The sequence below is a fragment of the Canis lupus genome, chromosome 10 (assembly GCF_011100685.1).
Source record: "Canis lupus familiaris isolate Mischka breed German Shepherd chromosome 10, alternate assembly UU_Cfam_GSD_1.0, whole genome shotgun sequence".
Lineage (NCBI taxonomy): Eukaryota > Metazoa > Chordata > Mammalia > Carnivora > Canidae > Canis > Canis lupus.
Genome location: NC_049231.1, coordinates 45,721,488 through 45,746,984, shown reverse-complemented (window position 1 = coordinate 45,746,984; position 25,497 = coordinate 45,721,488). Strand labels below are relative to the sequence as shown.

Genomic DNA, 25,497 nt, shown 5'->3' with positions numbered 1-25,497 from the left:
AGAACTAGGACAATGTTGAAAAGGTGCTGTGAAAGAGAATAAATAGGTGATATGCTTCAATATGTCATGAGGGTAGGCTTGTCTGAAGAGATCACATCTATACTGAATGTGATCAAGTGTAAAAAAGAGCTGTGTGTGGAAACAAGGCTGTATGGTGATGGAGAAAACAACATGTACACAGGTCCTACTTAGGAAAAAGCCTGGATGTTCAAGAATAGACAGAAGGTCTATTTGGATGGAGCTCAGAGGCAAAGGGCAAGAGAAGTTTATAATGAGGTTGAAAGGCTGGGCAAGGCCAAGACTATGCTGTGTCTTGGTAAGAAGCCAGGGTAAGAAGTTTGTAATGTGTTCTACTCAAATGAAATACAAAGGGGTCTGAAGGAGTAAGAGAGACTGAGACAGACATGGTCTGATTTAATTTTAAAGACAATATTCTGGCGGCAGTGTAGAGAGGATGGAGAAGAGGAGAACAAGTGAAAAAGCAAGAAATTGGTAGACAATCGGCAAAGGTAAGTTCTTAATGATATGTGAGAAAATGCCAAAACCTCTAAGGAATACCATCAGTGAACTTACCCCAAAAGATTAGTTTCTATGTTGTAATCAGAAAACAATAGAGTTGTGGCATTATTTTTCCCATTAAAATATATTATTTTGAAATAGTATTTTGGAGAATGTACATAGGAGAAATATGTGGGAAAATGACATTGTTTGAAAGTAAAAGCTCGAGTGAAGGTGAAGTGTCAGGATATCTGTAATTTTCTTTAAAATGTTTCAGCAATATGACTTGCATGTGCATGGAAGTATGTGTGTGTATAAAGCACATATGGCAAAATGTTAATAATCTATCTCAGGGTAGATAAACGGATATTCATTCTCAACTCTTTGTATTTTCTGTGCTTAAAAATATGTTTACCTTTTCATTATGAAAAAAATTTTTTAAGGATTTTATTTGAGAGAGAGAGAGAGAGAAAACAGGAGCAAGAGGAGGGGCAGAGGGAGAGGGAGAAGCAGACTTCCCACTGAGCAGGGAGCCAAACTCAGGGCTTGATCCTAGGACCCTGAGATCATAACTTGACCTAAAGGCAGGCACTTAATGAGCACCCAAAAGTCCCCAAGATTTTTTATTATGGGAGAAAATGTTTGCAAACCATGTATCTGATATAAAGGGTTAATATACAAATAAATAAAGAACTACTAAATTCAACGTTGCTATTAATAAACAGCAAACAAACAAACCTGATTAAAAAATGGGTAGGGGTGCCTGGGTGGCTCAGTTGGTTAAGCATTCACCTCTTAGTTTTAGCTCAGGTCATGATCTCAGGGTCATGAGATCAAGCCCTTGCGCTCCAAGCTCAGCATGGAATCTGCTAGAGATTCTCTCTTTCCCTCTCTCTCTGCTCCTCCCCTGTGCTCACACTTGCTCTCTAAAATAAATAAATAAATCTTTTTAAAAAATGAGTGATAGACATTTCTCCAAAGAATGTATACAAATGGCCAACGGGCCCACGAAAAAACACTCAACATCACTAATTATTAGGGAAATGAAATCAAAACTACAATGAGATACCACCTTATTCCCATCAGGATAGCAACTATCAAAAAACCAGAAAATAACAAGTGCTGGTAAGGTTGTGGAGAAATTGCTACCCTTGTGCACTGTTAATGGGAATGCAGAATGTAGTGCTGTGGTGGAAAATGGTATGGTGGTTCCTCAAAAAAATTAAATGTAGAATTACCACACGATCCAGCAATTCCACTTCTAGGCGTATACCCAAAAGAACTGAAAAGCAGAAAGCAGGGACACAAATATGTGACATTCATGTTCAGAGCAGCATGATCCACAATAAAGTGTGCAAGTAATCCAAGTGTCTACCAATGGATAAATGGACAAACAAAATGTGGTTTATATGTACAACAGAGTATTCAGCCTTAAAAAAGGAAGAAAATTCTGACATATACTACCACATGAAAGCATCTCAAAGACGAAGTCCATACTAAATGAAATAAACCAGTCACAAAAGTATAAATACTACATGATCCTATTTATATGAAGTACTTAAAATAGTCACATTAACAGAAAGTTGTATAGTGCTTGTCAAGGGTTAGGGTGAAGGGAATGAGGTATTATTATTTAATGAGTACAGAGCAATTTCGTTTTTGGATAATGAAAGAGTTCTGGAGCTGGTAGTGATGCAAAGACAAATACGAACGTACTCAGGGTCACTGAACTATATACAATTAAAATGTAATTTTTATGTTACATATATTTTACTACAATTTTTAAAAAGACAGGGTGGTATTGACATATAGACAAACAGATCAGCAGAACTGGAAAAAGTCCAAAATTGGACTCACATGTACAGTCATTTGATTTTCAACACAGGCATCAATGCAATTCAATGGAAAAACCTGTATCTTTTTCAGCAAATGGTGCTGGAACAATAGGACAAACTTATGTAAGGGAAAAATGAGCCTTTATCCTTATGTTACACCATGGACTCAAATTACTTTTATACATATCATAGTTTTAAGCATAAAAACTAAAATTATACAGCTTCAACAAGAAAACAAAGGCGATTATCTTTGCAATCTTGGAAACAAAGATTTCATGAAACAGACAAAAGCCACTAACTGTAAAAGAAAAAACTGACAGACTGGACTTCATAAAAATTTTAAAAATATTCTCACCAAAAGACATTGTTATGAAAATGAAAAGGCGAACCATATATTGAGAATATATGCTAATCACATATTTGATGAAATACTTGTATACTAAACATATAAAGAACATGTTAATCTAATAAAACCACACAGTCTTTTAAAATAAGCAATAATAAAAATATCAGCTAAGCACATGAAAAGATGCTCAGTATGTTATTAAGGAAAAGCAAATTTGAACTATAACCATATATTACACACCTTTTATAATGTCCAAAATTGAAAATACACCAAGAGTTTGAAGAATGTAGAACTAGAACTTCCACACATTGTTAGTGGGAATGTAAAACAGAACCACCACTCTAGAAAAAGCCTGGCAATTTTTTTACAAAATTAAACATACCCCTATCATGATGATGCCACTCCACTCCTAGATATTTCCCCAAGAGAAACACAAGAAAAATACTTGGACATGAATGATTACTGCAGCTTTATGTTTATAGCATGCTTACAGAAGTCAATACTGGAACAACCCAAATTTCCATTAACAGGTGAATGAATAAATGAATTGTGGTATATCTACACAGCAATAAAATACTACTCAGCAATAAAAAAGAATTAAAAACTGGGAACGTTTCTTTTTTCTTTAAACATTTATCATTTTACAACAATAAATTATTTTTTGAAAGAGCAGAAAATAACATTTGAGGAAAAAAAATAAACTGATGATACAATATAGATGAATCTCAAAATAAGTACGCTGAGTCAGACCAGACCTCCTTCCCACCCCATCAAAGTACATTTGTGTGAATGCATTTACATAAAATGGTTTACAATATAAGCTGATAGTGACAGCAGATCAGTGACTGCAATCGTCTAGAGATGGGAGAGTGAGGATGGAGGGATTGCCAAGGGTCACAAGTAAACTTCTGGGTGATGGATATGTTATCTTGATTTCAGTTATGGTTTCACAAGTGTATACGTATTTAGACTCTTCAAGTATTCTTTAAACATGTACAGTTTATTGTGTGTCACTCATACTTCAATAAAGAACATAACCTAAGAATTCTAGAACGTGCAGAACTCTGTGGTTCTCATGTGAAGTTGACAGAAAGGGAACTCAGAAAGTTTATCACCCATGCACACTTTCTTAAAGGGGAAAAAATTTTTCATGAAGACAATCTGGCCAACAAGATTACTCATGAAGAATTGCAAATGAGGAAGCTGTCTTGTGAAAGATAGGCAGATGGTCACGGCAAAGGAACTGTGGAAACAAGATTAGAAAAGCAGAAAGTAATGTTGTTTTTGAAGTGTAAGCCACAAAATAGAAAAGTCATTTAATTATAACAAATAAGAATAAAAATCTCAGCACATGCCAACAAAACACCCGAAGTATTGAAAGAGAAAGATCACAATAGACATTTTGTTTTTGAAGTAATTTGAGAAATAAAGGTTTAAAATATTTTAAATGTACATCTGAAAATTAAGCTCCTAAATCAAGAGTAAACAAAAAATAAAACATAAAAATTACATGGTATAAATATATATAGTATAAAATAAATGAGATAAACTCTTGTTTAAAAAAGACAAAAAGACTGTGTTAGAAAACCAAAGCCCAAATATAAACTGTAAATACCTAATACAAAATAATGCAGAAATGCTGACAAATTATGGGCAAAAACAGACAGGGTAAATGCCCCTACTCCCCAAAAAAGGAAGAAAAAACCACACCCTTAATGTTGTAAAGGTTACAACATTAATAATCTTAGAATGAAAAGATTTGTGAGTTTGTGGGTTTTAATTTGTATTTTCTGGGTGGATAATATGGCTGAGCAGTTTTCAAATGTCTTTTTGCCATCTGTACATTCTTTTCAGTAAAATATCTAGTCATGTCCTTTGCTGATTCTTGACTGGATTTTATTATTGAGTTTTGAGAGTTCTTTAGAAACTCTAAAAACTAGGTCCTTTGTCAGATATATGGTCTGCAAATATTTTCTCTTAGTCTATATATTCTCTGTTTTTTTATCTTCTTCACACAGTCTTTGGCAGAGCAAGCTTTTAATTTATCAGGTTTTCCTTTATGGATTGTACTTCTGGTATCAAGTCTTTGATGTCAAGAACTTCTGCCTAACCCTATATCCTGAAGTTTTTCTACAGTTTTTTTTTTCCCCTAAAAGCTTTATAGTGTTATATATTTTTGTATAGTTTTATATTTAAGTCTACAATCATTTTTTAGCTAATTTTTGTATAAGATGTGAGAGCTGTCTGAATATTTTAATACTGTTTTAATATCTTTTGGTGTTCTTTGTTCCTATTTTTAAGGCTATTTTTGAGCTAGCTATTTAACTTCTTTTGTACCACTTATTTTTAAAACAGAGGGTACGAAATGGTACTGTGAAGAGAGTACTGAGTCAAAAATTAGCATGTGATGGGGAGCAGATAGGTCTGAGAAGACTCAGAATTTGAAGTAAAAAAACAAAAACAAAACCAAAGAACCTGTGTTCAAATACCAACTCTGCTCTCACTAGCCAATAACCTTGGAAAATATCTGAAGAGGCTTTCTGTCAACTGCAAAGAGCTGTACAGATGTTAGCCTCTGATGAGGGACTTCTAGTGCCCCATACATTTCCCCACCTCCAAAAACAGGCAATTAACTTGACATTATGAGAAATAGCTGCTCTGGGCATAAAATTAGTTATTATAATGTAAAACTGACTGACTATGCAGAATGAGAAATCAAAGCTATGTTTGCAGAGAAAATCATGGAAAGGAAATAAGTATTAACCTGTATTACACTTGGGTATTGGGATATAAGGATAACCCCCAAGCCCCCACTCTAGAGCACAGTAGTTCAGAACTTAGGCTTTAGAGTCCAAAAGCTTGGTTTTGAATTCTGTTCTAGTTTTACCACATACTAAACATTTACTGGGTTAAATTACTTAAATTCTCTATTCTTTAATATGCTCCCCTGAAAAAGATCATAAAACTATTAACTAGCTCATGTTTTTAAGAATTTAAAAGAGTGTCTGGCACTTGACAATACCCAGTAAATACTATAGTTATTTATTATTTTTCCAAATTTTCCTATTTTCTACATCATATATTTCTTTTCTAATAGAACCACTTTCTTTAAAAAGAGGAGTACTTTAATAATTTTATAATTCTGTGTATGTCAAAATCACAGCTCCCTCTCCCCCCCCTTTTTTTTTAAAGATTTTATTTATTTATTCATTATAGACAGAGAGAGAGTGAGCGAGCACGCGGGGCAGAGACAAAGGCAGAGGGAGAAGCAGGCTCCATGCTGGGAGCCCGACGTGGGACTCGATCCCAGGACTCCAGGATCACACCCTGGGCCAAAGGCAGGCGCCAAACCACTGAACCACTCAGGGATCCCCTCCCTCTCCCTTTATCTTAAAAAAAACAGTAAGAAAATTTAGAACAGTGGTTGATAATTTACAGTCCATAAGCCAAATCTATCCTGCCATCAAATTTTGTTTTTCCTTTTCTTATAGTAAAATACACATGTGTAAAACTTACCATCTTAACTATTTTTAATTGTACAGTTCAGTGGCATCAAATTTATTTGCAGTGATGTGCAACCATCACCACCATGTATCTACAGAAATCCTTCCATCTTGCAAAGTTGAAATTCTGTAGCCATTAAACAACTCTCCATTCCCTCCTCCTTCCAGGCCTGTAGAGAACCATTCTATTTTCTGTCACTACAACTCTGACTACTCTAAGTACCTCATGTAAGTGGAACCATATAGTATTTATGTTTCTGTAACTGATTTATTTCACTTAGTGTATATCCTTAAGATTCATACACATGATACTACTATATGATAGGAGCAAACTCCACACCCCATGTCTGGGGACCTATCCTAAGAAGATAAGACCACATAACTTTTGACTTTGAAAACCAACGTAAAGTTAAGCTCCAATCAGTAGAGCTTAACACTGGGTACTTTAAAAATCAGTGGGTTTAGTTTGCTCTGGGAAAGCCAGAGGGCCTTAGGAAACAGAGTCCCTGCCTTTAAAGAGAAAACAAGACAAAGAATCCCATGGAGCTACATTAGCAGCAGTTTGAAAAGCACCTGGGGTTTATGTGAAGGTGATTTATTTACTAAAATCAACACGTGCTAGAGTGGCAGGGATCTTTAAGAGACTCCTCTATGAACAAAAGGCCTTCTATCTCCCACCCTCCCACGCAGCTGGACAGCTGTGGGAGCCAGTGAAAACACCCTCGTTGCTAAGACTGTGCACTACACACCAGCATTTTCCTGCAGATCTGCCCCATAAAACCTCCTCTACTTGGTAACACTCCATTCAAAGTGGCTCCTGCTATGTCACTTCCTGCAAGCAGTCCTGGCAGGGACCAATACCACTCCAAAGTAACTCCTGCTCTGGGAAAAGGGTAAGATAACCACACACACCAGTCTGACTGCAGCCCCAGCAGATAAACTGGGAGTAGACACCTGATCCAACTGCCAGCCCTGTCCACCAACAAAAAGATCTCAGGGGGCACCAGTTCCATGTAACTGCAGACCAGGGAAATGGGCTGAAGACAGGCATCTGGTCTGACCACTAGATACCACCTAACTAGAAGTGCGAGGTGGCTCTAGACTGGCTCTTTAACAGCACAGGGACCAAACTATGGCCCATACAGGTAAAGTGGGCAACGGCAACTGCAGCTGCCTGGAATGAAAGCAAATACAGCTTAGTCACAACAGTAGGGTACACGCAACCCACACAGGAGACACGCCTGTAATGCCTGGTTCTGATGAACCTGGGTCATTATGCTATGGGGCACCATAGAAACTCTTCTTCTGAAGGCCACTACTTTCAAAATCAGGAAACAGAGCTGATTTTTCCTAATACACAGAAATAAATTCAGAGAGTTAGACAAAACAAGGATACAGGAATATGTCCCAAATGAAAGAACAGGAATAAAAAATACCAGAAGAGCTACATGAAATGGAGATAAACAATATACCTAATAAAAAATTCAAAGTAATGGTCACAAAGACACTGGACTTGAGAGAAGAGAGTGAAGGATCTTAGAACTTCAACAAAAAGAAAATATAAAAAAGAACCAATCAGAGATGAATTCAATAATTGAAATTAAAAATATACTATAGGGAGTCAATAGCATATTGAAGGAGGCAAGAAGAACAGATCAGTGAGCTGGAAGACAGAGTAAATGGAAAGCAAACAAGCTGAAACAGCAAAAAGAAAAAAGAATAGTAAAAAATCAGAATAAATTAGGGAAACTCAGCGATACCAGTAAGTGTAATAACATTTGCATTACAGGGATCTGAGGAAAAGAAAGAGAAAACAGGACAAGAAATTTATTTGAAGAAATAATAGTTGAAAACTTCCTCACTCTGAGGAATGAAACAGATATCCAGATCTAGGAAGCACAGAGAATCTGCAACAAAATCAACCCAAGGAGGGCCACACCAAGACACACAATAATTAAGAGATTGGCATAATATCTTAAAAGTGCTGAAGGGAAAAACTTGAAACAGAAAATACTCTACCCAGCAAAGCTATCATTCAGAATAGAAGGAAAGAGAAAGAGTTTCCCAGACAAAAGTTAAAGAAGTTCATTATCACTAAACCAGTCTGACAATAGGAAAGGGAATTCTTTGACCGAAAAGGAAAGGCCATATCAGCAGTAAGAAAGTTATGAAAAGAAAAATTTCATAGGTAAATGCAAACATAATATAAGTAGTAGATTCAGCAACTATAAAAATAGTAGAGACATTAAAGCACAAAAGCAGTAAAATCAATTACATATATTAAAATGAGTCAAAAGATTCACAAAATAAAAGAATGGAGAGGATGACATTATAATACACAGAACATGGGTAGGGAGGAGTAAAAATTTAGTGCTTCTAGAATCAATTCAAACTTAACTGACCATCAACTTAATAATAACTACCATCAGCATAAGACTTATATATTAACCTAATGAAAAACACAAATTAAAAGCCTGTAATAGATATGCAAAAAATAGGGGCACCTACGTGGCTCCGTTGGTTAAGCGCCTGCCTTCAGCTCAGGTTATGATCCTGGGGTCTTGGGATTGAGCCCCACCTCTCCCTCTTCCTCTGCCTGCCACTTACCCTGCTTGTGCTCACTCTCTCTCTCCCTCTCTGTCAAATAAATAAATTTTTTAAAAATCTAAAAAAAAAAAAAAAAGAAAGCAAAAAATAAAAAGGAAAGAACCCAAGCATATTACTAAAGAAAGCCATCAAACAACAAGAAAGCATGAGAAGGAACAGAGAACTACAAAAACCACCATAAAACAAATGAACAAAATGGTAATCAGTACATATCTATCAACAATTACTTTAAATATGAATGCATTAAATGCTGCAATGAAAAGACACAGGGTGATGGAATGATAATAAAGCAAGATATATCTATATGCAGCCCACAGGAGATTCATTTCAGACCTATGGACACATGCAGATTGAAAGTAAAGAGATGGAAAAATACGTACTATGCAAATGAAATGAAAAGAAAGGTAGGGTAGCACACTTTTATCACAAAAAATGTGTCTTAAAACAAAGACTATATAACAAGAGACAAAGAAGGGCTCTACATAATGATAAAACAATCTAATAAGAGAATAATTGTAAATATTTATGCACCAAACATGACAGCATCTAAATATATAAAGCAATTGTTAAAATACATAAAAGAAATTGATAGTATTGCAGTAAAAGTAAAGGACTTTAACACCCCACTTACATCAATGAATAGATGATCCAGACAGAAAATCGACAAAGAAACAATAGCTTTGAATGACACACTGAACCAGAGGACCTAATAGATATATTCAGAACATTCCATTCCCAAACAGCAGAATACATGCTTTGAAGTGCACAAGGAACATTCTCCCAGATAGATCATGTTAGGCCATAAAAGAAGCCTCAATAAATTCAAAAAGAGTGAAATCATATTATGCATCTTTTCCAACCACAACAGTATGAAACTAGAAATCAATCTCAAGAAAAAAAATGTGCGAAGAACACAAATACATGGAAGCTAAGTAACATGCTACTGAACAATGAATGAGTCAACTGAGAAACCAGAGAAGAAATTAAAAAATATAGAGGTAAATGACAATGAAAACACAATGGCCCAAAATCTTTGCACTGAGGCAAAAACTGTTCTAAGACAGAAGATTATAAACATAACAGGCCTAGCTCAAGAAGCAAGAAAAATCTCAAATAAGTAATAAAACCATACACTGACAGGAGCTAGAAAAAGAAGAAAAAAAAGCTCAAATCTAGCAAAAGAAAAGAATAACAAAGATTATAGCAGATATAAATGAAATAGAGACTAAAAAAACAATGTAACATTAATGAAACCAGGAGTTGGTTCTTTGAAAAGATCAACATAAGCGATAAACCTTTACCAAAACTCACCAGAAAAAAAGGAGAAAGAGAGAAGATTCAAATAAACTCAGAAATGAAGGAAGAGACAAACAACTGAAAACACAAAATATAAAGGATTAGAACAGAATATTATGAAAAATTATAAGCCAACAATTTGGACAACCTAGAAGAAATGGATACGTTCCTAGAAACATAACCTTCCAAAACAGAATCCAGAAGAAATACAAAATTTGAGCAGACTGATTACCAGCAATGAAATTGAATCAGCAATCAAAAACTCCCAACAAACAAAAGTCCAGGACTAAAAAGATTCACCATTCACTAGGTGAATTCTACCAGAGAGAAAGCTATTCTTCTGAAATCATTCTAAAAAATAGAAGAGGAAGGAAAGCTTCCAAATTCATTCAACATGGCCAGCATTACTCTGATACCAAACCCAGATAAAGAAACTACAAAAAACTCAGCAATCAGACAACAAAAAAGAAAAAAAAGGCATTTAAATTGGCAAAGAAGAAGTCAAACTCTCCCTCTTTGCTGATGACATGATATTCTACATAGAAAACCCAAAAGACTCCACCCCTAAGATTGCTAGAACTCATACAGCAATTTGGCAGTGTGGCAGGATACAAAATCAATGCCCAGAAGTCAGTGGCATTTCTATACACTAACAATGAGACTGAAGAAAGAGAAATTAAGGAGTCAATCCCATTTACAATTGCACCCCAAAGCATAAGATACCTAGGAATAAACCTAACCAAAGGGGTAAAGGATCTATACCCTAAAAACTACAGAACACTTCTGAAAGAAATTGAGGAAGACACAAAGAGATGGAAAAATATTTTATGCTCATGGATTGGAAGAATTAATAGTGTAAAAATGTCACTGTTACCCAGGGCAATTTACACATTTAATGCAATCCCTATCAAAATACCATGGACTTTCTTCAGAGAGTTGGAACAAAGTATCTCAAGATTTGTGTGGAATCAGAAAAGACCCCGAATAGCCAGGGGAATTTTAAAAAAGAAAACCATAGCTGGGGGCGCATCACAATGCCGGATTTCAGGTTGTACTACAAAGCTGTGGCCATCAAGACAGTGTGGTACTGGCACAAAAACAGACACATATATCAATGGAACAGAATAGAGAATCCAGAAGTGGACCCTCAACTTTTTATTTTTAATTTTTTTTTATTTATTTATGATAGAGAGAGAGAGAGAGAGAGAGAGAGAGGCAGAGACACAGGGAGAGGGAGAAGCAGGCTCCATGCACTGGGAGCCCGACGTGGGATTTGATCCCGGGTCTCCAGGATCGCGCCCTGGGCCAAAGGCAGGCGCTAAACTGCTGCGCCACCCAGGGACCCCTGGACCCTCAACTTTATGGTAAACTAATATTTGACAAAGGAGGAAAGACTATCCACTGGAAAAAAGACAGTCTCTTCAATAAATGGTGCCGGGAAAATTGGACATCCACATGCAGAAGAATGAAACTAGACCACTCTCTTGCACCATACACAAAGATAAACTCAAAATGGATGAAAGATCTAAATGTGAGACAAGATTCCATCCAAATCCTAGAGAAGAACACAGGCAACACCCTTTTTGAACTCGGCCACAATAACTTCTTGCAAGACACATCCACGAAGGCAAAAGAAACAAAAGCAAAAATGAACTATTGGACTTCATCAAGATAAGAAGCTTTTGCACAGCAAAGGATACAGTCAACAAAACTAAAAGACAACCTACAGAATGGGAGAAGATATTCGCAAATGACATATCAGATAAAGGGCTAGTATCCAAGATCTATAAAGAACTTATTAAACTCAACAGCAAAGAAACAAACAATCCAATCATGAAATGGGCAAAAGACATGAACAGAAATCTCACAGAGGAAGACATAGACATGGCCAACAAGCACATGAGAAAACGCTCCGCATCACTTGCCATCAGGGAAATACAAATCAAAACCACAATGAGATACCACCTCACACCAGTGAGAATGGGGCAAATTAACAAGGCAGGAAACAACAAATGTTGGAGAGGATGCGGAGAAAAGGGAACCCTCTTACACTGTTGGTGGGAATGTGAACTGGTGCAGCCACTCTGGAAAACTGTGTGGAGGTTCCTCAAAGAGTTAAAAATAGATCTGCCCTACGACCCAGCAATTGCACTGCTGGGGATTTACCCCAAACATACAGATGCAATGAAACGCCGGGACACCTGCACCCTAATGTTTCTAGCAGCAATGTCCATAATAGTCAAACTGTGGAAGGAGCCTCGGTGTCCATCGAAAGATGAATGGATAAAGAATATTTGGTCTATGTATATAATGGAATATTACTCAGCCATTAGAAATGACAAATACCCACCATTTGCTTCGACGTGGATGGAACTGGAGGGTATTATGCTGAGTGAAATAAGTCAATCGGAGAAGGACAAACTTTATATGGTCTCATTCATTTGGGGAATATAAAAAATAGTGAAAGGGAATAAAGAGGAAAGGAGAAAAAATAAGTGGGAAATATCAGAAAGGGAGGCAGAATATGAAAGACTCCTAACTCTGGGAAACGAACTAGGGGTGGTGGAAGGGGAGGTGGGTGGGGGTTGGGGGTGACTGGGTGGCAGGCACTGAGGTGGGCACTTGACGGGATGAGCACTGGGTGTTATTCTGTATGTTGACAAATTGAACACCAATAAAAAATAAATTTATTATATAAAAAAAGGAACTACAAAAAAGAAAAACTATAGGCTAGTTATCTCTGATGAACACAGATACAAAAATCCTCAACCAAATATTAGCAAACTGAATCAAACAATACATTTTAAAAATCATTCATCATGATCAAGTGGGACTTATTTTTTTAAGATTTTATTTATTTATTCATGACACACACACACAGACATGGTGGCAGAGACACAGAGGGTGAAGCAGGCTCCATGCAGGAAGCCCAATGTGGACTCGATCCCGGGACTCCAGCATCACGCCCTGGGGGGAAGGCAGGCACTCAACTGCTGAGCCACTCAGGGATCCCTTCGTTTTTATTCTTTTGCAAATATTGAACAACCCTGTATCCCAGGAATAAATCCTACTTGTTTGGGATGCCTGGGTGGCTCAGCAGTTGAGCGTCTGCCTTCGGCTCAGGGCGTGATCCTGGAGTCCTGGGATCGAGTTCCACATCAGGCTCCCTGCATGGAGCCTGCCTCTCCCTCTGCCTGTGTCTCTGCCTCTCTCTCTGTGTCTCTCATGAATGAATAAATAAAATCTTAAAAAAAAATGAAAATATGATCATCTCAACAGATGCAGAAAAATCATCTGACAAAGTACAACATTGATTCATACTAGAAACTATCAACAAAGTAAGTGTAGGGGGAACATACCTCATTATAATAAAGGCCATATATGAAGAACCCACAGCTAACATCATACTCAGTGCTGAAAACTGAAGAGATTTTCTCCTAAGGTCAAGAATAAGACAAGGATATCCACTTCCATCATTTTTATTCAACACAGTACTGGGAGTCCTAGCCACAGCAGTCAAATAAAAAAAATAATAATAATAATAAAAGGCATCCAAATTGGTAAGGAAGAAGTAAAACTTTCACTATTTGCAGATGACAAGATACTATATATAGAAAACCCCAGAGACTCCACCAAAATACTAGAAGTGATTAATAAATTGAGTGAAGTTGTAAGATAAAAAATTAATCTAGAGAAATCTGTTGCATTTCTATATGCTAATAATAAAGTGGTAGAAAGAAAATAATCCCATTTACAATTGCACCAAAAATAATAAAACCCCTAGAAATAAACGTAACCAAGGATGGTAAAAGATCTGTACTCTGAAAACTACAAAATACTGATGAAAAAAGCTGAAGGCACAAACAAATGGAAAAATATTCCACAATTATGGATTGGAAGAATATTGTTAAATTACTCCTACAGCATATTACATGCACACATACATTTCCAAAGCAACCTGCAGATTTAATGCAATTCCTCTCAAAATACCAACAACATTTTTCACAAAATTAGAACAAATAATACTAACATTTGTATGAAACCACAAAAGATGTTGAACAGCCAAAGCAATCTTGAAAAAGAACAAAGCTGGAGGTGTCACAATCCCAGATTGCAAGACATCCGACAGAGCTACACTAATTAAAACAAATTGTTGCTGCCACAAAAAAAAAAGGGGGGGGGGGACACATAAATCAATGGAAAAGAATAGAGTCCAGAAATCAACTCATGGTTTTACTGTCAATTAATCTATGACAAAGGAATGAAGAATATACAGTGGGAAAAATAAGTCTCTTCAACAAATGGTGCCTGGAAAACTGGACAGCTACATGCAAAAGAACAAAACTGAACCAACTTCTTCTTATACAAAAATAAACTCAAAATAGGGTAAAAACTTAAATGTGATACTAGAAGCCATAAAACTTAGAAGAAATTATAAGCAGTCATTCATTTCTTTGATGTTAGCCAAAGAAACATCTTTCTAGATGTCTCCTAAGACAAGGGAAACAAAGGCAAAACCATTGGGAGTACACTGAAATAAAAGCCTTTGCAGTTAAGGAAACATTAACAAAACGGAAAGGCAACCTACTGAATGAAAGAAGATACCTGCAAATGATATACATGATAAGGGGTTAACATCCAAAATACATAAAGAACTTACACAACACTAAAAAAAAAAAAAAAAAAAAAACCCTATCTGATTTTAAAAATGGACAGAGGATCTGGATAGACATTGATCCAAAGAAGACATTCAGATGGCCATGAAAAGATGCTCAACATCACTAATCATTTGGGAAATGAAAATTAAGACACAATGAGATATCACTTTATATATGTTGGAATGGCTAAAATTAAAAATACAAGAAATAACAAGAGCTGGTGAGGATGTGGGAATGCAAATTGGGTCTGCCACTATAAAAAACAGTATGGAGGGGCCTCAAACATTCAAGATAGAATTACCATAGGATTCAGTAATTCCACTACTGGGTATTTACACAAAGATTACAAAAGCACTAATTCAAAAAGATATACTTATCCCTATGTTCAATACAGCACTATTTACAAGAGTCAAGTTATGGAAGCAAACCAAGTGTCCATGGATAGATGAATGGATAAAGAAGATGTGGTATGTATATATAATAGAATATTACTCAGCCATAAAAAGAATGAAATCTTGCCATCTGCAACAACATGGATGGATCTAGAGGATATAATGCTAAATGAAATAAGTTGGGCTGAGAAAGATAAATACCACATGATTTCAATTATCTACGGAACGTGAGAAACAAAACAAAGAAAAAAAGAAACAAACAAAAAACTCCAGACTCTTAAATACAGAGAAAAAAACTGGCAGTGGCCAGATGGGAAGTGGGTGTGTAGAGATGGGTGAAATAAAGGAGATTAAGAATACACTTTTCTTGAAGAGCACGGAGAAATGTAAAGAGTTGTTGAAACATCATTTTGTACACCTGTAACTAATATAACACTGTATGTTAATCATACTTGAATTAAAAAAAAAACAACTATTGAGACTTAAATGGTGGCCCCACATATGGTCTGTCCTGAAATAGGTCCCATGTGTACTTGTAAAGAATGTGTATGCTGTTACTGCATTTCCTTTTCTTTGTATTTTTAAAGTTAGTTTCTTCATTGTTACTCTAGAGATTATAATTTATATCTTACATTTTTAACAAACTAGTTTGAATACCAACTTGGCTTCAATAGTGTATTTACTTCTGTCATTTTGGTATTTGTTTTCTATATGGCTTATAGCTTTTTTTTTTTTTTTGTCCATTTCATTCTTTACTGTCATTTTTGTGTTTAGCTGATTTTTATAGCAAAATATTTAGATTCTTTTTGTGTATTTTCTATAGTTATTTTCTTCATAGTTCCCATGGGAACCCAACATCTTAGAGTTGTAACACTCTACAATATACAGAAACTTTACTTCTTTCTAGACTCATCCCTACACCTTTCAGTTATCAATGTCAGAAAATTTCATCTCTATGTAGTGTGTATCCAAAACACAAATAATTCTTTTAAATATAGTAGTCTTTAAACTATGTAGAAAATAAAATGTGGAATTACAAACCAAAGTTAACAAAAACCCTAGTTTTTAGACTATTAATTGCTTTTTAAAAATGCATTAGTCTCTTATACCATGTGGAAAACAAAAAGGGGAGTTGCAAACCACTTATAATAATACCAACCAACTTTTATAATTGCCCACATACTAACTTTTACTGTGATCTTTGTTTCTTCATATGGCTTTGAGTTGTTGTCTAGTATTGTTTCATTTTAACCTGCAGGACTCCCTTTAGCATCTCTTGTAAGGCATGTCTAATAGTAGTAAACCTCCTCAGCTTTTGCTTATCTGGGAATGTCTTCGCTTCTCCCTCACTTTTAAAGTACAGTTTTGTCTGATCTAGGATTCTTGGTTGATAGTTTTTGTTAGTGCACTAAATATATCAACTCACTGCTTTCTGGCCTCCAAAGTCTGTGATAAGAAATCTAATAATTTTAATAATTTTACTGTTTTAGCTTTTAAGACCATCTTTCAAAAGTTTGATTATATCTTAGTGCAGATCTCTGATGCTTATATTCATGGTTTTTGTTAAATCTGTGATATTTTCAGTCATTATTTTTTGAACACTCTACTCTGCCTCTTTCTCTTTTTTCCTTCCGGGACTCCCACAATGCCTATGTAGGTCTGAACCCCTCCAGTGAATTTTTCATTCCAGTTATTGTACTTTGAGATTTAGATTTTTTTAAAAAATATATTTTCAAAAAAATTTTTTAAGATTTATTTATTTATTCATGATAGATGTAGAGAGAGGAAGAGAGGCATAGGCACAGGAGGAGAGAGAAGCAGGCTCCATGCCGGGAGCCTGATGTGGGACTCGATCCCGGGACTCCAGGTTCATGTCCTGGGCCAAAGGCAGGTGCCAAACCGCTGAGCCACCCAGGGTTCCCCTAGATTTTCTTTTTCAAGGCTTCTTTTATCCCTCAGCTCCACTGAAGAGTAATTGCAAAATAAAAACTGTATTTATTTGAAGTATACAATGCGATGTATTCCTAAAGAGTATATATTGTGAAATGATCACCGCAACAAATGAGCTAATTAACATATTCATTACTTCAGTTACCTTTCTTGGGAGCAAAAACGGTTAAGATTTACTGTTAGCAAATATCAAGTATACAACACAGTATTATTAACTATGTTCACTCTACTGTACATTAAACCTCCAAAAATTCTTCATCTTACAAAACTGAAATACTATATATACCCTTTGGCCAACTATCATGACCCCATTTCCCATACCCTACAGGGTCTGACATCATTCTACTCTCTGCTTCTTTGAACTTAACATTTTTAGATTTCACATATAAGTGAAATTATACAGTATTTGTCTTTCACATAGTATCAAGTCCTCCAGGTTAATCCATGTTTTTGAAAATGGTGGTGGTCTCTTTCTTTGATATAATCAATCACCTTCCTTGTCTCTTGTGACAGTTTCTGGCTCAGGGTCTATTTTGTTTGATATAATACCCACTCCTGCCTCTTCTAGTTACTGTTTGCATGGAATATCTATTCTCAAGCCTTTCAGCATATGTGTGTCCTTAAAGCTAAAGGAAGTCTCCTATAGGCAGATTATGGTTGGGTATTGTTTTTTAAAAGTCCATTCAGCCACTCTATGCCTTTTGATTGGAGAATTTAATCCATTTACATTTAAAGTAATTATTAATAAGTGAGGACTCACTATTCCTATTTTGTTAATTTTTCTGATTGTTCTGTAGTCCCTTTTTCCTCTCGACACTCCCCCGTAATCTGATGATTTTTCTCTTGTAGTGGTACACTTCGATAACTTTCTATTTCTAAAACACAAGGTTTTTCATTTGTGCTCAACTATGAGGCTTGTATAAAACACATTATAGTTACAACATTTTATTTTAAGCCAGTAACAACTGAGCTTCACGAAAATCACTTTTACTTCTTCTTCATTCTATGTGATTGATGTTACAATTTGCATCATTTATATTATGTATCCATTAACAAATTATTTCAGTTATAGTTATTTTTCATACTTTTGTGTTTCATTTATGTTAGAGTTAAAAGCTTATACATTTACATATTTTCATGTTGCTAACTGGTATCTTTTCATTTTAGCTTGTAGAACTACTGTAGCTTTTTTTTTTTTTTTTTTTTTTTTGGTGAGGCAGGTCTAGTGGTGAGGAGTTTCAGCTTTTGTTTGCTGAGAAAATGTTTATTTCTCCTTCATTTCTGAAGGACAGCTTTGCTGGAAATAGTATCCCTGTCCGTTTTCTTGCTTTAGCACTTTGAATACATCATCACATTCTTGACCTGGAAGGTTTCTGCTAAGAAATTAGTTGACTGTCTTATCAGGGCTCCCTAGTGACATGTGCCCTTCTCTCTTGTTTATTCCTAGCTGTCCTAGAAGATTAGGCTCCATAGCTCAGCACTTGGTATGAGTTGAGACAAAAACTGGCCCCATGGAGGGTGCCCTAAGAAGTCAAGAGGATAGAAGAACACTCCAATCTCACTTTCCTATTGTGAAAGAAGTCACTGACTGAGGTGATCTCCTTGGCACTGAGCTAAGATGGTTTGGTGGAAGAACTAATGCAGGTGAAGTGAAATTGCTTTTCTTACCAGTATTAATCTGACTGCTCTCAGTTTGTGCTCTTCCGGGATACCTATACTTCATAGGTGAATTTTGAATTTCTCTCAAGGTATTTTGGTACCAATATTATTGCTATGTCAGTGTTTCTATGGAGGTATGAGACTCCAGGGCTCCTTACTCTGCCATCTTGATGATGTCACTTTTTTTTCCTTTTTCTTTTAAAAATTTTTAAAATTTAAATTAACATACAGTGTATTATTAGTTTCAGAGATAGAGTTCAATGATTTATCAGTCTTATATAATACCCAGTGCTCATTACATTATGTGCCCTCCTTAATGTCCATCATCTGGTAACCCCATCCTCCCCCCTTCCCTCCAGCAACCCTCAGTTTGTTTTTTATGATTAAGAGTCTCTTACAGTTTGCCTCCCTTGGTTTCATCTTGTTTTATTTTTCCCTCTCTTCCCCTATGATCCTCTGTTTTGTTTCTTAAATTCCACATATGAGTGAGATCATATGGTAATTGTCTTTCTGAGTGACTTATTTCGCTTAGCATAATACCCTCTAGTTCCATCCATGTCACTGCAAATGGCAAGATTTTGGGGGTGGGGGGGTGGGGGTTGATGGCTGAGTAGTATTCCATTGTGTGTGTGTGTGTGTGTGTACACATACCACATCTTTATTCATCTGTTGATGGACACCTAGGCTCTTTCCATAGTTTGGCTATTGTGGACATTGCTGCTATAAATATTGGGGTGCAGAAGTCCTTTCAGATGACTACATTTGTATCTTTGGGGTAAATACCTAGTAGTACAATTGCTGGGTTGTAGGGTAGCTCTATTTTCAACTTTGAAGGAATCTGCATACTGATGTCACTCTTTTTTGTTTCTTTTTTGAAAAGAAACTCTTTTCTTTCTTTTGTTTCTTTTTTGTTTTTTTTTTTCTTTTCTATCTTTTCACAGATATTTCCATTTTGTTTACACATCATTTTTCTGACTTTCTCTACACATTTTCCTTTAGCTTTTTGAGTATCTTTAAGAAAACTGTTATAAAGACTTTGTCTAGTATATCTGCCATTAGGACTTTTTCAGAGACAACTTCTGTTGATTTTTTTTCTCCCCATGAATGGGCTCCATTTCTTTGTACCATTGTTCTTTTTTTCTGTTGAAAACTGCACATGTGGGACACCTGGGTGGCTCAGCAGTTAAATGCCTTCCTTCATCCCAGGGTGTGATCCTGGAGTCTCATGATCGAGTCCCACATCGGGCTCCCTGCGTGGAGCCTGCTTCTCTCTCTGCCTATGTTTCTACCCCTGCCCCCTCTCACTGTTTCATGAATAAATAAATAAAATCTTTAAAAAAAAAAATAGAAAACTGCACATGTAAATCTAATAATGTAGTAATTGGACATCAGATTCTTCCCCTTTCATAGGGTTTGCTTTTCTTGTTTTTATTGCTTTTGCTTTTTTGATTATTGTAGGCTCCATCTATGCCAAACTTAAGCTCTTCTAGTCTTCCATGAGCCTGAGGCTTTCCCCGAACATTTGTAGTAATTTTCTAATTTCCCCCATATATGCAATTGTTTTTGAATGTCCTACTCATTAATGTCTGGCTCCCAAAAGGGAAAAAAGAGAAAAAGAAGGGGGGGGGGGTTGTTAGCCTTTTAAATTTTCTGGGTTACTTCAGGTGGAGAACTTTTAATAATGGGTGGAGCTGCAACAATGGCTACCTTCTTTGTCTATACCTTTGAGAGATCAGAAGTAGCGATCAGGGCATGGATCCCCAGTATTTCAAGGATAAACTCCTTTGTTGCTCACCATGGCTCCTGTAAGCTATGTACAAGCTGTTCAGTGCACATGTGCACAGCTACCTGCTACAGGACTAGAGGGTGGGAGTGGGTAGTTCCTTCTGTACTAAGAACTGAAATGAGTAAAATTTACTTCAATTTACTCCTAAGCCTTCCCCTGAAGTTGTAAGCTTTCAAAGACATCAGATAAATATTACCAATACACTGCTGTCTACATGGGGAAAGGATTCCGGCTGCTTCCTACTTCACTATCTTCCCAGAATCTTACACCTGGCACCAGTTTTTGGCAAATATAAGTTTTGTGACTATTTCTTATACACAGTCGGCTTTCATAGTAAAATGACAGGACTTGAGTAGTTGGGACACAGACCATTTCACATACAAACTCTAAAGTATTTAATACTTGCCCTTTACATAAAGTCTGGCAACTTCCAGTTTAGAAGAGCAACAAGAGTAATGTTTTTTTTTTTTTTAATTTAAATCCCTACATATGAAAATCTTTGACCTAAAAATCTAAGAAAACCAACCTGACATGACATGTCTTCTGATAAAAAACAATAAAAAATATACAATACTACTGGTATATTGTAACAGAATTCTGATGCTAACCACCTCAAGTTAGCATTAGAATCTACAGGTTAAAGGGCACAGTCCCTAACAAGACAGTCTGCACTTCATACACCAACCACAAGTTAGACAGTCTAAGCCATGTGCACTCTGACCACTGACTACAAATCTGGGGGGTTTCCATTATTCCTCCCCCTCAAGCTCAGAACTCAGAACTATTCTCGAATTAGTTTTCTTCTAAAGAAATACATATGGTGAGGTCTTGGGAGGCCCCCAAACAGAATTTCCATGCCCTCTCTCCATGGAATCAGAGTATGTCACTCTCCTGGAACATAAGTGTGCTTACTAACCAGGAAGCTCTATACAGCTTCAGTGTCAGAGTTTTTATTGGAGATTCATTTCAAAGGTATGATTTATTAAATCACTGGCTACCTATGTGATTGAACTCAATTTCTAGCCCACTTCTCCTTCTTGGAGGCAGTTGGGATGGTTCAAAGTCCAAACCCTCTAAACACATTATTGGTTTTTTTGATGACCAGCCCCCACCTTGAAGCATTAACTCAGGTATGATACAAGGGCTCATGGTAACAAAAACTTATTACTAAAGATGTTCCAAGATCTAAAGTTTCCCTAAAGGTAGAAAAATCTATATTCTTTGTCATACAAAAAAACTACCTTGAAATATTCTTGCCAAAAAAAGAAAATTTAATCTAAATCTGATATTCTGTATTTAGCTAACACTTGATAGAAAATCCACGAGAGAGGTATGTTAAATTACACCAAGAAGATGGTATTAGGTCAGCCTAGGTTGTAGGAAATCCTACAGACAAATGATCCAGTTTCTTCAACAACAAAAAATGGACATGGGGAAGTGGGTTAAAAGATACTTAAAATATATATTAAAAAAAAAAAGATATATATTAACCAAATGCAATGTATAGACCTTGCTTGGATCTTGATTTAAATAAACCAAATGTGAAAAAGAATTTTGAAATGGTGGAAGAAAACTGATACAGATCAACCAGGTATTAGGTGATATTAAGTGTTCTGGTTATCTAGTGCTGCATAATAAATTCAAAGTTTAACAGCTTAAAACAGCATTTTATTATTATCCTTCATGTTCTTTTGGGCTGACTAGACTCAGTTGGTTAGATCTCACTTGATATTTCTCAAACGGCTGCAGCCAGATGTGAGTTGTGGCTGATTCATCTGAAGGCTTAAAAGTGCTGCTCATCTACAGTGGCAGGAAAGTGATGATGCTTGGTAGGTGGGCACTTGGCTGGGACCACTGACTGCAGGACCAAATGGGGGCTCTTTATGTGGCTTAGGATCCTCATATCATGCCAACTGGGTCCCAAAAGAAATGTCCCAATTTCTAGAGGTCCAAGAGACCCAGGTAAAAGCTGCCAAGCTTCCTATGACCTAGTATTAATAATACTAGAATACCATCATGTTCTATTCATCAAGATACTATTATTATTGCTATATATAGTATACATTTAGTTATCCACATTTTTATTTTTTTAAAGATTTATTAATTTTAGGGCAGCCCTGGTGGCTCAATGGTTTAGCGCCGTCTTCAGCCTGGGGTGTGATCCTGGAGACCAGGGATCGAGTCCCATGTCGGGCTCCTGGCATGGAGCCTGTTTCTCCCTCTGCCTGTGTCTCTGACTCTCTCTTCTCTCTCTCTCTGTCATGAATAAATAAATCTTTTTAAAAAATTTATTTTAGAGAGAGAGAAGGAGAGCATGTGCACACATCTGTGGGGGCAGAGGAAGGGAGGGGGAGAAGAGAGAAAGAATATCCAGCAGACTCCCCACTGAGAGAGGAACCTGCCTCAGGACTCAATCCCACAACCCCAAGATTATGACCTGAACTGAAATCAAGAGTCGGGTGCTTAAATCAAGTCAGCTACCCAGGTGCCCTTACATATTTTTAATTTTAATGCTCTTTATCCTTTGCATTTTTGAGCTTCTGAGATCATTTACCTTCAGCCTGAAAAGTATTCTCCATTATTTCCTTTGGTGCAAATCTTCTGGTGATAAATTTTCTATGTTCCTATTTGAAAAAAAATTTTTTTTTTACACATAAAGGATATAAGGATATTTTCACTGTGTATAGAATTCTAGTTTTAATTTGTTTTCAGTAAATTTTATTATTTTTTGCCTCCTATTGTTTCAGTTTATAGGTCAGCTGTGAGCTAATTCTAGCCTTCTTTGAAGGTCTTCTCTTTTGTCTCTGGTTGTGTTTTGTGTGTGTGTTTTTTTTTTTAATATTTTATTTATTTATTCATGAGAGACAGAGAGAGAGAGAGAGAAGCAGAGACACAGAGGGAGAAGCAGGCTCCATGCAGGAGAGCCTGACGTAGGACTTGATCCCGAGTCTCCAGGATCATGCCCTGGGCTGAGAAGGCAGCGCTAAACCACTGAGCCACCCAGGATTATTATTTTAGATAATAATACAGATCTTTACATTTTACAGTGTATCTGTTTGCCTGTGATTATCAATAGTTTTAATATATACTGCTCAAATCTCCCTAAGAGGAAGGACTTGCCATCTAGCTATGAAAAAATGGTGCTAGCTATCAGCCCCTGACTATAGTAACTTTGGGATCAACTGTAGTAACTGAGATAAGTCCAAGTTATTTCTGAGCAACTCCCAGCCAATGAATGGGCCCAGCAGGTGTAGTAGGGCCTGACAACCTCTGTCCAATGTGGGATACTTCCAAAAAGCAGTCTTTGTTCAGAGTTCTCCACTGAGTTGGTCAAGATTCTGTATCACTGTCTGAAGCTCTTCCTACCCAATCCTATTTCCTCCCCCTTACTTTTCACAGGCAGTAGCCCTCCAATAAATCTCTAGTACTCCTTTAACTTTGTCTCAGGATCTTGCTGAGAACCCCAACATATGATAAAGGAGATCTATGCGGAGGGTGGAGAAAAACTATAATAAACAAGACACTTAACAGTGAAACGCTGAAGCTTTTATCTCTGAGATGAGGTATCAAAGTAGGGTCAAAGACACCTACTAAATACCACGTATATTCAACATCATACTGGTTGTAGCCAATAAAGTAAAGAAAAAGAATTAAAAACTAAAAGGATTGGAAAGTGAGAAACACATTATAAACCTCAGATTATAGTAGTTTATGGATCTAATCCAGAGCATCTAACTAGTTATTAGAATCAATAAGCAATTTAGCTAGTTTGCAGAGTAATAGTCAATATATAAAAAAAACCCTGCATTTTTACATTTTACATTAAGTCATATGAATTACCACTTTTATAGATCAGAAGAGGTAACAGAGAGCCCAGAAACACACACATACATGGATACTTATGAATAAAGTGTCACTGAAGAACACTGGGGAAAGAAAATATTGGGGAACAGTCAATAAAGTGTACTGGGACAAGTGAATATGTATATGAGAAATAAAACCATGACCTCACACCAATAACAAAATCAATTTGTTAGAATTACAGCTATAATTGTGAAAGGCAAAACAATAAACTTCTATATTTTAGATAATAATACAGGAGAATATCTTTATGACCTTGGATAAGAAAATATTTCTTTAGCAGTTCACAAAAAGTGTAAGCTATAATGGAAAAAAAGCTTAAACTACACTAAAATTAAAATTAATTAAAAGATTTCTGTTCATTGAAGTCACCATTATGTGTGGAAAGGGTAATCCACCAAGTAGAAAAGATATTTCTAATAGGGCACCTGGGTGGCTCTGTTGAGCATCTGCCTTTGGCTCAAGTCATGATCGCGGGTCCTGGGATTGAGTCCCACATCGGCCTCCCCGCAGGTAGCCTCCTTCTCCCTCTGCCTATGTCTCTGCCTTTCTCTCTGTCTCTCATGAATAAATAAAATCTTTAAAAAAAAAGATTAAAAAAAGATATTTCTAATATATATGTATATGTATGTGTGTGTGTGTGTGTGTATATATATCACACCAGAATTGTATCCGGATTTATAAAAAAAAAAAACCTCCTATCAAACAAGAGGGGGAAAGACATGCAATCCAAAAGCTAAATAGGGCAAAAGATTTGACTGAGATTTCACAAAAGATATCCAAATGGTAAAATAAACATAAAAAGTTGCTCCACCTTATTAAGAATCAGAAAAATGCAAATTAAAACTGCAGTAAGATACCATGACCTACACTTCAGAATGTTAAAAAAAAAAAAAAAAAACATATGAAGTATTGCAGAGCAATTCCTGATGATGGGACTGTAAACTGGAACAAGTACTCTGGAAAACCATATGGCATTATGTATGAAAATAGAAGGTTCAAAACCTATGTCCCAGCAGTTGCACTTAACTCTACCAGAAATACGTATGTTCACCAAAAAGATAGCAATTACTTATAACAGCCAAAATTGGAAACAAATGAAATGT

At 36.2% G+C, this 25,497-nt stretch overlaps 1 protein-coding gene across 1 annotated transcript in view; it reads right to left on the bottom strand.

Annotated features, from left to right (window-relative positions):
• The window catches only part of TMEM131 (transmembrane protein 131), a 227,443-nt gene that overhangs the window by 136,435 nt on the left and 65,511 nt on the right, over window positions 1-25,497 (bottom strand). The window lies entirely within an intron of this gene.